Source organism: Fukomys damarensis, unplaced genomic scaffold (genome assembly GCF_012274545.1).
Source record: "Fukomys damarensis isolate Sample0158 unplaced genomic scaffold, DMR_v1.0_HiC HiC_scaffold_39, whole genome shotgun sequence".
Lineage (NCBI taxonomy): Eukaryota > Metazoa > Chordata > Mammalia > Rodentia > Bathyergidae > Fukomys > Fukomys damarensis.
The window spans coordinates 114,556,808-114,571,307 of NW_022900951.1; the positions used below are offsets into that span (position 1 = coordinate 114,556,808).

Genomic DNA, 14,500 nt, shown 5'->3' on the forward strand with positions numbered 1-14,500 from the left:
CGGGCGCGCTGGCTCCCCGCTGCGGACCGCCCCCCGCAGCTCCACCCACGAGTCCCTCGCCGGCCCCGAGCTAACACCTGTAGGGGTTTAGACATTGCCCCATCGCCCAAAGCCTTCTCCCCTCCTTTGTCGGAAAGGAGCTTAGGCAGGAAGCGGTGATGGAGGAGGCGCTAGGATGAGGTAGTTGGATTGAAGGAGCGGGCTTTGCTCGGCGGCGGCGCTGGGTGGAGGGGAGGGGGTTGTTCCTTTAGAGCTTCACTCTTAGCTGGCCAGGGGAAGTCTAGGCGCGAGCCCCCGGGAAGTTCTGCAGACCCGGGCCTGAGCTCAGGCTTTCCAACACCCACCCGCACCCGCGCCTAGGTATTTTGCAGGGCGACACTTGTAGCCATTCGGGAGAGAAGTCTAGGACTCCCAGACGGCCTCAACCCCCGCGACAGCGGCAGCAGACGGCACTGCAGAGCTGTGCCCGCTCACCACGCTGCCACCCAGTGGTTCCTGCCGACTTTTCATTCCGTGCCAGTTTGGGCGGCCAGAACCCCGATTTTCTTCTGTTGCCCATAAGTCCATCCATTTCTAGTTTGGGGTTCCAAAAGCCTGGGTCGGGGGCCACAGGCAGTATTTGGGAAGTCCTGGTGCAATCTATTTAATCTGGGGCGAGTCTCCAACTCTCCCAATTTCTTTTCTTTTCTGCTCTTGAAACTCGGGCAGCCTCCCTCCCTGAAATTCAGGAATTGAGTCTGGGTTTCTCCTAGCTTCACTCTACTCACAAGTTCTCTTCTTACTTGTTTTCTATTGTAAACAAAGGGAGAATAACGGCTTTTGTGGCCAGGAAGGCAGTAAAGAGGGAATGGTCCATCCCCATGGACATTCTACCTCAAACACACCATTGTTTCCTTGAGCCCACCCCGGGATTGAGCCCAGGGCTAGCACACGATAGGCAAGCCCTAGACTACTCTATTTCTGAGGCCAAACAAGGATTTGCAAATTGCGAATAGCTCTGTCTTAGAGCTGCCACTACACTCCTTCCTACACTTTCCTTACTGGATTCCTCCTCCTTTGCAGTTCTTTTCAGAAGTGATGTAGATATGAAACTAAATGCACAGCTTATCCCCTAGACGGCAACTCTCTTTTCTTGCCTGACCTTCCAACAAGCTCGGGTTCAGAAACATCGAAACTCTAGCATCAGGGAAACTATCAGGCTTCTTAGTTCTGTAGATTTTCTTGCTTCACGGTGGATGCTGCTGCTACCTTCCTTCCACTCCTCCCCAGTCCTGAAAATGTGTGTCTAGGAGGAAGCCTGGGTGGGGTGCAAGCTGCAGGAGGCTGAGAAATTTCCCCACCTACTCTTTTGTGCCCTCCCCACAAGGAATGCATCCAACTTAAAATTCCCTGGTCTGCTCCCGTCAGAACTAGGCTGCCTTGATAGTTGGGACTGTGTCTTGTTCACCACTATATTCTCACCTCCTGGCAGAGATCTCATCATATAATTTATGCTCAGTAAAAAGTTTGTTCAAGATAATTGACGAATGGCTGATTTATATTGATTCTGAAGGGAAGGAGATGTTTCCTGTCTTGGAATGTGAGCAATCACTGGTTAAATTCCAGGAACCAGGAAGGAGAAAATATGACCAAAAGAGGGATCAGAAGCTCTGATGAAGGTGGGATGTTTGGGATGTGGGATGGAGAGTTTAGAGATCCTTGCTTACTATGCCTATTTTTACCATCTGCTAAACACCTACCCCAAGGGCCCTGGTTGTCCTACTCTTACTTCTCTTTAGGGACCCTGAACCAGAGAAGCTTCCCTACCCCAAAACAGACAAAGGATGAAGTTCTTATGAAGGAAAGGGAAAGCCTTTCGAAACAATGAGGGGATGGTATTGAAGAAAGGAAGAGGGCTTGTTTACATTCCTTTTGCCTCTGCTCTGCTTCTCTTCTGGGAGAGCTCTCACAAAATGTTCAATCAAACACCATCCATATGGTATTTTCAGATACCATGGAGAAATACTGCTATGGCCACTTGAAGCTGGATATAATAGGGAAACAGCCCAAGAGGATATTTTGGGAATTCTCAGGACAAAGGTTTTTAGCATTACAAAGTTGCAAACAAAAGTATGTAAATCTATCATCTCAAGTCCCAACTCCTTATGTAGCATTACATTTTTTTTCCAGTACCAAGGAAAGAACTCAGGACCTTGCACTTGCCAGGAAGGTGCAGTGCCACTGATCTAAATGCTTGGCCAACAACATTTTTTTGATAGGAAAATAAAATCTATAATATAAGCTCATGTAACCAACTAGTGGGCCAAACTGGCAACTTGATGATTCCACATGTGTTTGCATATGCCTTTCTTGCTCTAAATCTTCTCTCCCCAATTATGTTTTATTGAATTTCTTTTTAACTCATATATAAAAGCATAAAAATAATACATATTAATGAGTACCATGTGATGTTTCAGTACATGTGTACCTTATGTAATGTTTAAGTCAGGTTAAATATATCTCCTCAAACATTTAGCATTTCTTTATTGTGGAAATGTGAAATGCTTTAGCTTCTTGAAATGAACTGTATGTTATCATTATCTGTAGCGAACCTACTGTACAATAGCACATCAGAGCTTCTTCCTCCCATCTAACTGAAACTTCATACCCATTGATCAGCTTCTCCCCAATGAACTTTTATAATCCTGAAAATAGGAAGAATATAGGGGTTACCAGACATGGTAACCAAAAGGTACTTCTGCTTTTTTGTATCCCCCTCTTGTTCTTCCTTCTCCATGGGCAGGAAAATATATGACAGGTTGTTGATAAAACTAGAGAAGAAGGCCTCTAACTTTCTGTGATGTTTGCCTATAAACCACATGCATTGCCCTCTCTCTCCCACTAAAAGAATTTCACAGAGGCTGTGACGCAGGGTAAATTCAATCCAGGGCAGAATGTGAAGTAAGACCATTCTGAATGTGAATCTATCCAAATCATATTATCCAATCAGCTTAAGCATTAATAAAGCACACATTTTCGAGCTTTTCTCTCATGTCTATTTCCCAGGTGCTTAGCAACTCCGAAGAAGAGTGTGAATATCACTTTCAAACCCTCAAAGGGGAACTGTGCCAAGTTCCTGTATCTCATGAAGGCATAATGAGAGAGAATGGCAGTCCCCTCTGGAGAAGCCTATTTTGCCTTTCTTTCTATCCCATTGTCATCTCAGAATGGCATTAGACTTGAGTGGCATTTTAATGGGAGGAAGATTAAAGAATTTGCTTTTCACACCTATTTCCAAAAACGTTTCCCTCCTATCTTATTTTATTCCTAGCAATTCTGCTATGGAATTTCTCGATCTCCTCCAGATTCATCACATTTCAATGATCTGCTTAACCTCTGGGGTTCCAACTGCTCTAGGCTCAGTGATCTACTGTCTTTTGTTCCTCTTAGACATCTTCTCCTCCATCACGCTGCCCACCAACAACTCTCCTTGACCATATTCTGAAAGGATACATTCTTAGTTCCTTTCTCCAAATCCACACACACCCAAAGTTATCTAACCCAGCTGGCAGGAGGCATATGTTGTAATCCTGTTATTCCTTCTGCTGTGGTCTGTTTTCCTACTTTTAAAGTAATTACGTAGACAATATTGGAGGCTTTCAAATTGCATTCTGCATCACCCCAAAAGTAATAGCCATAAGCTCCCTCCCAAATGTTTCAACTATAGCACTTTTGCTTACATTTATATACTGTGGCTGATTGTATGATTTCTAATAAAAATAAAAAGACTTTACTACTTAAAAGCAAAATGTTTGAAAACATCTAGATGAGTTGTTCCTTAAAGTTCTTTTGGCTCCGGAAGTCTCTGATTATTTTGTATATGACCGTGTTCCTCCTACCTCTTTGTCTTTTTCTCCTCATACTCCTCATGTCTCTATTCCTTTCCCACCCCACCAGAATATAACATCTAAATTGGTTTCCAAAGAAAACTTCAAAAGTCCCCCATTTGGCTCTATTCCTGTGAGTTCACTTGAGAACCAGTTTCTTTTCAGAGAGTTCTGTGAGTTATCAGAGCATGCAATGCTGACCTTTCTCTGCTGATCTCTTTTGGCAGGTCTCAGATGAGCTGTAAGAAGCTGAGGGGACCTGCTTTCAAGAGGCATCTCCAAGAGAGAGACAGAAACCCAAACGGACGTGACTGTGATGAGGAGAAAACAAGAACATTCAGGCAGCCTAATCAGGAGCAGACTCAGTACCTTTTGAGCAGGAAGGAATTGGCTGTCTTTCTAAAACTCTGAAAATAAGAAATTTCAGACACTCTCCCTTCGCGAAGATAAACATAATGAGAGCCACTTGCTGGTTTGCTCTCCATCTCCACTAACAGTTCATCAAACCCTCTGCATGGTCAATTACCAGGTCAAGGACAGACGATGAGTTCAAAGAGAGGCAAGGGGGTAAGGTTCAAGTGCATCAGGGTCAAGCAACACTGGGAAGGGAATGGGGAGAATTTGTATCAGGGGGAGCAACAAGTAGCACCTTTGTGGACTATCTAATTATGTCCCAAAGCCCAGATAAACAACTGAATAGAAATACAAATGAAGTGATTAGGGAAAAACCATTAGAATAGGCTTTTGCCACTTAACTCCAAGCAGGGGGAAAAATGCAATTTAAGGCAACCCTGTCAATGTCACAAGGGAATTTTAGAGCCAGAAAGATAGGCTGTTGTATTATGTAATACAACCTGACATGCTTATTAGCTGATGAAGAGTCTCTGCTAGTTAGATAGTTTGGGGGAGTTCTTTAGAATCAAAGGCCTAAAGAACCAATTTTTTGGAAATCAATTGGGTCTCCTCATTTGCATTCGGCATGAAGAGCAATGGGACCCTTGGCTTGCACTGTCTTAGGATAGTGGTTTGGCTGTTATTATGTCTCCTCTCTGAGATGATTCTAAATACTTAAGCTATAGAATGTGCCAAAGCCACCTCTGATTTATATTTAAAATGAATTGGAAAAACATTGATTAATTCTGATCCTTAAGAAAAATCCTGTAACCTGCATAAAACTTTTATAATTTATTGAAGTCAAATTTATGAACATTAAAACCATAAAACACCCTGATAGTATTAATTATATATATGAATTTGGCTCTTTACCCTTCAATTAGCCATGGCAACTACAACACTGAGAGTTCAACAATCCTGATTACCTGTTTGGTCATTTAATCAAGAAAATAAAAAAAGAAACAGAAGAGAAGGAAGTGATCTTAAACTTCACTGTATGGGAGATTTATATTTTGTACAAGGAAAACATTTTAAGTAAGAGTTGTTGAATACCATAATTTATTGCTGATTTTCCTTTTGTAGAAACTTTCATGAATATAATAGAAACTATAACCATCTAGGTGGGTGTATAGGTTGATTTCCTTACAGACTCTGATTCTATCATAAAACTATACTATTTCCATGCCCATGACCTGCCAACAAAAAGTGGTCACTGAAATGGGGAAATAGACAGCAGCACTATTACTGACAAAGCTGAACAGGGCATACAGTGAGTGCCTTTGCCTTTGGAAGATAATACTGGATGAACTTGGGGCATGGGGTCAAGGAAGTCACACGTTTTCTGAACTTTCTTTTGTCCAACCTGTGAAAAACACCTTGTAGATACAATAAATATTTGTTAACCAAATAGGTTAACTTCCATAGGGACACAAGATCCAGAACCAACAAAAACATCAGGTTCCCTAAATGAGTTCAGTTCCTTTTTGTTCAATAATCTTTGAAGATCTTGAAGGAGCAGTTGCTATTTTATGAACTGACTGATGGCTAACAAACATAAATGAGCTGTTTCTATTATGAAACATTTACGGAAGACTAAAAATGTATGAGACTCAGAGGCAAAATATCTGTAACACTGGGTTCATTTCTTGCCCAGTGAACTAAGTAATCTAAATGAAAAGCTAGGGGAAGAAATGAGGGAGCATTTGAGGCAAAAACAGACAATCTAAATTTTCTGGATCTAAACTGTTGCAGGAAAAAAGGTTACTAGAAGAAAGTAACCTTAACTCAGGATTTGAGGAGGGGGATGCAGTGTTTTTGTTTTTTTTTTCATTGAGTTTATTGGTACTTTTTAAGTGTACAGTACAGTTACACTTATCATTGGGATCTTGTACTTTTACATGGAAGATCTTAGTTCTAATTTTCCCCCATACCCCTAACCTCCCTTCACTCCCTGCCACCTCCCCTATTTACAAAGACTTTGTTTCCATTTTTTCCTTTACTCATATGTTTTCTTTTCCCTTATTTGGGGGTGTAGTGTTCATGATTTTGTTCAGGAACAAGACAAAGATGCCCACTATCACCACTCCTCTTCGATATAGTTCTGGAAACTAAATTAGACAAGAGAAAGAAATTAAAGCAATAAAGATAGAAAAGGAAGAAGTTAAACTGTCATTATTTGCTGACAATATGTTACTCTATATTGAAGACTCAAAAAACTCCAACAAAAGACTTCTAGACTTGACACTTTTAGCAGAGTACCTGTATACGAGGTCAACACCCAAAAATCATAGCCTTCTTGTACACAAATAACAGACTCACTGAGAGAGAAATTAGGAATACAATTCCTTTCCCAAAAACATCAAAAAAACGAGAAGTATCTAGGAATAAACCTAACAAAAGAAGCAAAAGACCTCTATAGTGAAAACTTCAGCACTCTGAAAAATGAGATCAAAGAGGATATAAGAAAATGGAAAGATATCCCCTGCTCCTGAGTAGGAAGGTAATAAGGGAAAATAAAAAAAATAGAAGTAAGTGAAAAAATGGAAATAAAGTGTTTGTAAGTGGGGAGGGGAGGAGTGGGTGAAGGGAGGGCAGGGACGGGGGAGAAAACGAGAACCAAAACCTTTCATGTACAATATCCCAATAATGAATGTAAATGTACTGTATACCTAAAATGTACCAACAAACTCAATGAGCAAAAATATAAAATTAAAAAAAAAAAGAAAATGAACATATGGGGCAAGACTCAAAAGCAACATGAGAAACACTGGATTGATTTCCTACTTGCCAGTGGCACTGCTGTTTCTAATTTCCTATTAAGGATTTTCATTTGTTAAAGGAGCAGAGAATGGAGAAGTATTTTAATGTTCTCTGCAATATTAAGAGTCTTAAAGCATCTCTTTCAGATATCTGGCCAGGATTTGGGCAGGATGAACTTGCCGGATTTGGAGAAAATATTATTCTTCAGAATCAAAGAAGGAGATGAGGGACAGATCCATTATGTACTTAAGAGCAGTACAAATGCCCAAGAACTGTGGTGGTGAACGTATGGAACACATGCTACAAGGTTCATCATCAGTGCGAGAAGGTTTTCAGACTCTCCGCTCTGCTTTAGCTTTTTGTTCCTCCAGAACTGGGATTTCAAGTAGCGATTTGCACTCTAATAAATACCATGGTGATAATTAGACAAGCAACTTTTAAAGTATTATAACACTATTTCCTTTAATATAGCAACCCATAAAGTAAGTTAAGTATTAGCATTATTGCGATCTTAGAGGTGAGGAAAGCAGCTCTAAAGAGAGTAAGTAACATTTGTATAATTTTCTGGCAATTACACCAGTGGTCACATCAGTATTTAAGCTAAGAATTCCTAGCCAATGCAATTTGTGTTTGCAAGGCCAGTGCCTTAACTATTATTCTGTAGCACTGGGTCTGGAATGTGGATTGTTTAATAGTGGTGCCTGGATATGCCTATTTCTTGGTTTCGGTAACAGAAAAAAATACAATATAGTGTGTTTTCAATTTAGTTTCATTTGAGACAGGGTCTTGCTATGTAGTTCAGGCTGGCCTGGAACTCACAGCAATCCTTTGTTATCCCCTGAAGGGCCTGTGATTACAGGCGTGTGCACCCACCCAACTCAATTTAGTTATCATGTTTTCTGTTCTTAACAAAAGTAATTTGTGAAATAAGAATGGAGATGCCTTATGCATAAGTTATGAGTATAATTCGTAACACTTTTAACTATAATGTTGGAGGGTAGACTATGAAGAAAACCAGCTAACTTCCTCACTAAAATTAAATGATTATAAATCAATACTTAGTGTTATTCTGGGATTTCCAAGACAAAAAAAGAAGCTTGATATTAGGATGTAGTCTGTATCAGGTAGCCCGGGGCTTTGGAATGCAGTGACATCCCAGGGACACTTCAAAGTCCTTATCTCTATCACTAGTAAGCAGAGACATGAAATGAAAGTACTCTCAGTTCTCTGAGTTCTTGTCATTAAGGAAAAACTGGTGATCTACACTGTAAGCATTTTTGTGCCATCTGCACTCAGCTATAAGAAAGTTGAGTTCAGCCAAATGAGAGAAAAATATTACACTCAGTGTGTTTATTTTCATGGTCTGCAGCCCATGGCTATACTTTTGTAATCAGGGGTTTCTCCAGTATCCATTCTAACTAGTTTGTTCTCACTATTTTTCCTTCTGATCAACAGCAAAAAGTATCACCAAATGACTGAATTTATTAAGTGTCTACTCTTGAAATCAGTGAAAGCCTTGAACAATTTCGGAGCCTGATTTCAAAATAGGGGCTAGGATACTCACCAAAGGATCTCATTTTAGGAAAGACCTCTGTGGCAAGAGAAGTTAAATACAGTTGATCTGGGTCATTTGATCACTAGTTAATTTATTTGTTTATTCATTCAAGATTTACAGAGAACTATTTGCCAAGTGCAGAGCTAAGACTTGTAGGGTGCCAAGATGCTAATGCTGTGATCTACTGAGCATTAACTTTATCCCAGTCACCATTTTAGATACTTCATCCTCACTTACATATTCAATTTTTATAACAAACTTAGGAACTTAGCCTCATTTTATAGATGCAGATGTTGTAGCAAAGAGGGTAATGAGTTTGGTCAGGTAGAAAGTGGAACTAGGATTCAAATTCATATATTCTGATTTCAGATCCCATGTTAATAAGACTATTTATATTGCCTCTTCAGTTCCTGGCCTCAAGTGGAGGAAAAATAGAAGTGAATGCATAACTAAAGCACACACATGATAAGCTCTATAAGTATGGTACCAAATGTACTAAGTGTTGAAGGTGCCCAAAAGAAGTCAAAGCTAGCTGGCTTTGTGAGCAGGAAAGCAGAAACTGAGTTCATCTTCAGAAAAAAAAATCTCAGTAAAGATGACTTTTGGAGGTTGAAAAGGAGCTAGGAATTTAGGTAACTCCAAACCTGGATCTACACTGACTCCTGGTACTGGATTCTTCTTACCAGGTCATATTTCCTTCTCTTGGCTGAAAGAATTTACAGAACTTTGGAGTTTTTGATGTCCTTATACCTTGACTGACCTGCCAGTAATTTGCTCTAATATCGTACGCCTCTCTAATAGCGTACTTCTCTGTGAAATGTTGATTACAGGTATGGTCAGGAAGCATTCTGGGAATCAGGAGAAAGCAATTGTGCTATGTGGATGTGCTGATGGACATTTCTGAGTTTATTTTTCTTCCTTGTGACTGACTGTCTTTCCTTTCTCACTGATTGCATTCAGCACATATTGTCAATGCTGATGTTCAAGTGTATCGTTGCATCAATTTATGTCTTCCATCCACAGAGGGTTTAGTAGAAGTAATCCGTTTAGAAAGATGCCAATCAAAATTAAAATTACATTGGCCTGTGTCCAAGAGTGAGACAGTCATTCTCCTAAAATAACCAGGGTGAGCTTTGAGACCAGAGATTTGCACATTGCAATCATTAAATAATTTTATTAAGATGGTGATAAAACACGAAGTTAGCAAGTGAATTAAAGATTATAAGGAAATAACTGTGCAAAGTTTGGTAATCCTAGCAACTCCTCTATGTATATTTAACTGTTTCTATTGTGAAATATTTTATTGGAAAAACAAGGATTCAACCAGTATTTGAGTATACTGAAAGCATTAAGGGATGGGGATTTGGCTCAGTGGTTCTGCTGCCTGCCTCGCAAGCACAAGGACCCGAGTTCAATCCCCAGTACAAACAAAAAACAAAAAACAACAACAAAAAAAACTTTAAAAACCTTTCCATTTGTTGTATTTCTCTTCCTGCTCCTAATACATAGTGCCTACTTTCTTTGCTGGAATACTGCTATTATTGTTCTTTAGAAAATAATACATAAAGAATTGCTAAGGGAAACAGCAATAGACCATTCACTATATAAAGAAGAGAGAACATTGTGTGTGTGTGTGTGTGTGTGTGTGTGTGTGTGTGTGTGTGTGTGTACTTTAAGCAGGGCTCAGGCAATGCTGTAAAGCCAACATCTTATCTCAGATACCCTGTCTTTATAAAGCCAAATACTTATCTGCTCTTCCAGACAAAGCGTTAGGTTCCTCGAAATAGTCCCTTCCTGTGTCACATCTCTGGGTCCCAGCTTTCCAGTAAGACAGACTGTTAATGAGAAACTCATTTGTGCTAGGTTAACAGTTGCTAATATATCTTAATCACATCCTGCCCCTGATTGGTTCATTCTAACAGGGATTTGATGGAGTTAATATTACACTATAAAAGGAGCCCCTGTAATGGTGCCATCTGATCAGAGTACACTGCTAGGATAGGTTCAAGGGAAATGGTAGCTTTAAAGAATTCCTTACTTTGAAAGTCCTCTGCCAGTTCTTTCTACTGGCTCTATAAATGTGTCAAACTGTGAGGGTACACATAAGGTTGTTGTAATATTTTGTTACTAATATAGTATAAATTGATATGCCAGCCAAGCTTAGCTTATTCTACTCCACCCCAATCCTTATCCCTCATAGCCAAGACTCTTGAAGAAAAGTTGCCTTCACCAACAATCCCTACTCTTTTACTTTATATTCAACATTCACTCTGATTTTATTATACATTCCTAGCAATTCCTTTGTATATATTTCCACATTCCCTCTGGAGAGGAACAACTAGGATTTGGGTAGTATTTAAATATAGTTTTGAAAGCATAGTGAAAATCTTCCCTATTACTACATTCTTGTTGGATTTGCTCTTTAAACTGTTCAATTGGTTTTTTTTTCCTAATTCTGAAAATTGATCCATCACCTCTTAACCTATCACTTCTCTTTCAATTTTTCTCTATTCTTCTTCTGTAACTTTTGTTAAGTGTATGTTAGTCTTCATTCTGTCTACTGGGATTCCCAACATCCCTTCCCAGTTCCAACACTTTGTCTTTGCAGAACCTAATGCTTCACTGATTTCCCTCTTTAGCTGAATATGAGTTATTGTTTGATTTTGTTTTATTGCTTTGGTATACATGCACTATACATATGTTGCACAGTAGTATTTTACATGACATAAACTTACATATACTATATATGGTTTTAAATTTCTGTTTGGTCTTTGCTAATATGACTCTTTTTCCCCCACAAGGTCCTGTTCATATCTTATGGGTCCCAGTCCTCCTTTTATCCTCTTGAACATTTTGAAGATACCTACCTTAATATGTTCCTACAAACGTAAACCGCTGATGGTACATCCATGACTGTCCCATTGGATGGTACAAGCTGCCCGATGGGACAGTTATTCATGCACCACCAGTTGTACAAGCTGCCTGACAGTGAGCCATAGTAATTCCAACCCCATCATGAATGTGTTAAAATCTCTTACAGATTTCCTTATTTCTGGGATATTAACCTATCTACTGTGTCTTCTGACTTGCCCTGACGTGGGTGGTTTCTCTTCCTGCTCTGTAGAATTGAGTGGGGCCTTACCTTCAATAGGAGAGTTGTTTTCTGAAGAAGTAACAAAGAAACACTGCATAATAGAGTTGTATGTCTCGGTAGTTTTGTGTTCTTTGTCAGCACTCTATGCATTTCACTAGTTGCAGATCAATTTTTATTTGAATTTCCCAGCATGGTATTACAAATTCAGAATTGAGCTCCAATTCTTTACACTCTCATTCCACTTATATTTTATGTCCCTGGGTCTTGGGCCCTGATTTATCATTTACTGGATAAGTATAAGACTTCTTGGTTTCTGGCTTTAAGCAGAAAACTCAGAGCTCTGTATCAAAGATTTTGACTTAAGCCCCAGGCCCTATGTGTGTGTGTGTGTGTGTGTGTGTGTGTGTGTGTGTGTGTGTGTGTATAATTTCTACTACTCTTAATGACCATTTAGCTTCCAGTAAATTCTTTGTTTCTGTCCCCTGGACCTTTTTCCTTTTGAATTCTCTTGTGCACTAATGAAGATTAGTTGTAATACTTTACTATCATTTCTAAGATTTTGTGAAAGAAAAGATAAGTAATGTATAATACATATCTGCACATGTAGGACTGGTGCCATATTCTAATTGCAAACAGAAGCAGTATTCAGGCTTGAACTATAACCATGGGTCTTCTTCTGCCTTGTGAAGAGAAAAGTGAAATCATGTTTATGGTTATTGCTCCATATTTTAGTCATATTCTGATATTAAAATAATCCTTTGTATGTATACAACAATTTAAGGTTAGAAAAAACCCTTTTACAACCATTGATTGGTTTTTACCTGCTTGAAAGCTGTTTAAGTGGCCAGAGTATGTTTTACCCAGTTGGCCCCATCTCGCAAACCAGAAAGTTGTATCCCACAAGCGCACATGGCCGGCCTAACATCACATAATTCATTTATTTATTGATCATTGTAGGCCCTACCTCATTCCATAATGGAGTTGCAGTGGTTTACAAAATGGTGCACAAGAACATAAAATCAAAACACAAAAGACATTGGAATGAAGAAGTCAGAGTCAACAGAGGAGGCCAACGGGGTTTCAATCCCAAGGTTTCTGCCTACTTATCTCATTCCCTTTCAGCCCCATCAGGCAGCCTCCAACAGCTTGTGATCCACTGAGTGATTGGCAGCAGTTTTTCTGGCATTCAAAAAAATAAGAAGAAACAATTTTGATCTCACAGAAGAAGTGGCCCAGTGTCTATTTGAATATTCTCCTTTGAAATATAAGTACTGAACATTAGGTCCAAACTTGCATTACTGTAACTACCCTGCTTGTGCTAGAAACCTAAACAAACCAATAGACAAAGCAAGGTTAAATGAGCTGAAAGAAACAAAACTGGGCTGAGATCACAGGAGGCTGGATTTGCTTTTCAAAACTAAATATATATTATAAAACAGGTGACTCTGCAGTAAACTAATTCACTTTTGATTTCATAACATTTTACAGATATCCCCCCCCGCTCCTACATTTTGATAAGAATTTAAACAATAATGTGGTTTTACTTAAATCTTATGCTTCAACTAGAATCACAGTTACCATTTTCCTAAGTGCTGCCCTGGAATTGAAAATGATAATGCCTATAAAACCTCTCCAGTGCTGACATTTCCACGTCTCTTTTCTAGCACAAACAAAATTAGAAAATGGCAAGTATAACCTTTCTCACACTGTAGTTTCTTCACAGGGTATAAAAAAAAGAGAAAATTAGTCTAGATCCCAGAATCATGATCAAATAGTGGAATAATAATGATCATAAAAGTGATAATAATACAGTAACTAACATTTTCTAAGCATTAACACCGGGTCAATAACTGTTTTAAATACATACATTAACATAATTTATTCAGGTCTCACAAAAACCCAATGAAGTAGGAACTATTACCGTCCCCAGGTCATCGATGAGGAAAATGAGGCACTTGCCAAAGGTCACACAGCTAATGAATAGGGGAGCTAGGATATTACTATAAGACAACCCTGCTATACACCGATGTGAAAGTAACCCTAATTTATAGTTACTCGGTCAGATGGATGGATTATGCATTTTATAGGTTTCCTATTCCCTCTTGCTGTTTTTCTGCTTATATAATTGCCAATATCATTCTGGTAGTAGAGGCTCTGGGAAGTTAAAGATACCACTAAATTTCTAGAAAGTTTAATACATTACTTCAAGAAGTAAAAGTATTTCTCTCCTCAGGTGTTGTTTCCCCCTTTATGATCTCTGCAGTGGTTTCTAAAACTCTTTAAGGCTTTGCAATCACTTCTTCAAATGTACATAGCTAACCCTGGTGTTGCCATGGAGACTTAAATCAGTGTCATGAGCCAGGGCCTAATTTGCTCATTCTGTTGATTAGCAGGGATATTTGCTAATCCCTGCCAAACTCTCTCATCCACTACCATGACAAATCTCACCAGTTGGTAATATATAGTATTCATGAATGTTAGGAACTGATCCTCTCAGGTTATTTAACACTTCAGTTCTGTGCGGTAACAGCTTAATTAAACCTCTAGGGGAAAAAGGTCAATAGAAAAATAAAATTTAATCTTTGAAGAAGGGAGTTAATAAGAAGGGAACATTAAGAATTCACAGCTGTCAGGAAGAACAAAGAATAATATAACACAATCTGAATGGTACATTTCATCTTGGGTATTCAGGAGCAGGTCACCCAGACCAAAAGGTAACTATCATTATTAAGAGGCTTCTCTGTGCCTGTTAATGTGCAAGATGCTTCCGTATATGTTATTTCATTTCATTTTCACATCAATGTTATTGGAAGGTTCTTTTTAAAAAAAAGT

The 14,500-nt window shown here is 39.1% G+C and overlaps 1 protein-coding gene across 3 annotated transcripts in view; it reads right to left on the reverse strand.

The window, feature by feature from the left end:
* The window catches only part of Fgf13 (fibroblast growth factor 13), a 495,594-nt gene that overhangs the window by 74,141 nt on the left and 406,953 nt on the right, over positions 1 to 14,500 (reverse strand). The gene's annotated exons all lie outside the window — the stretch shown is intronic.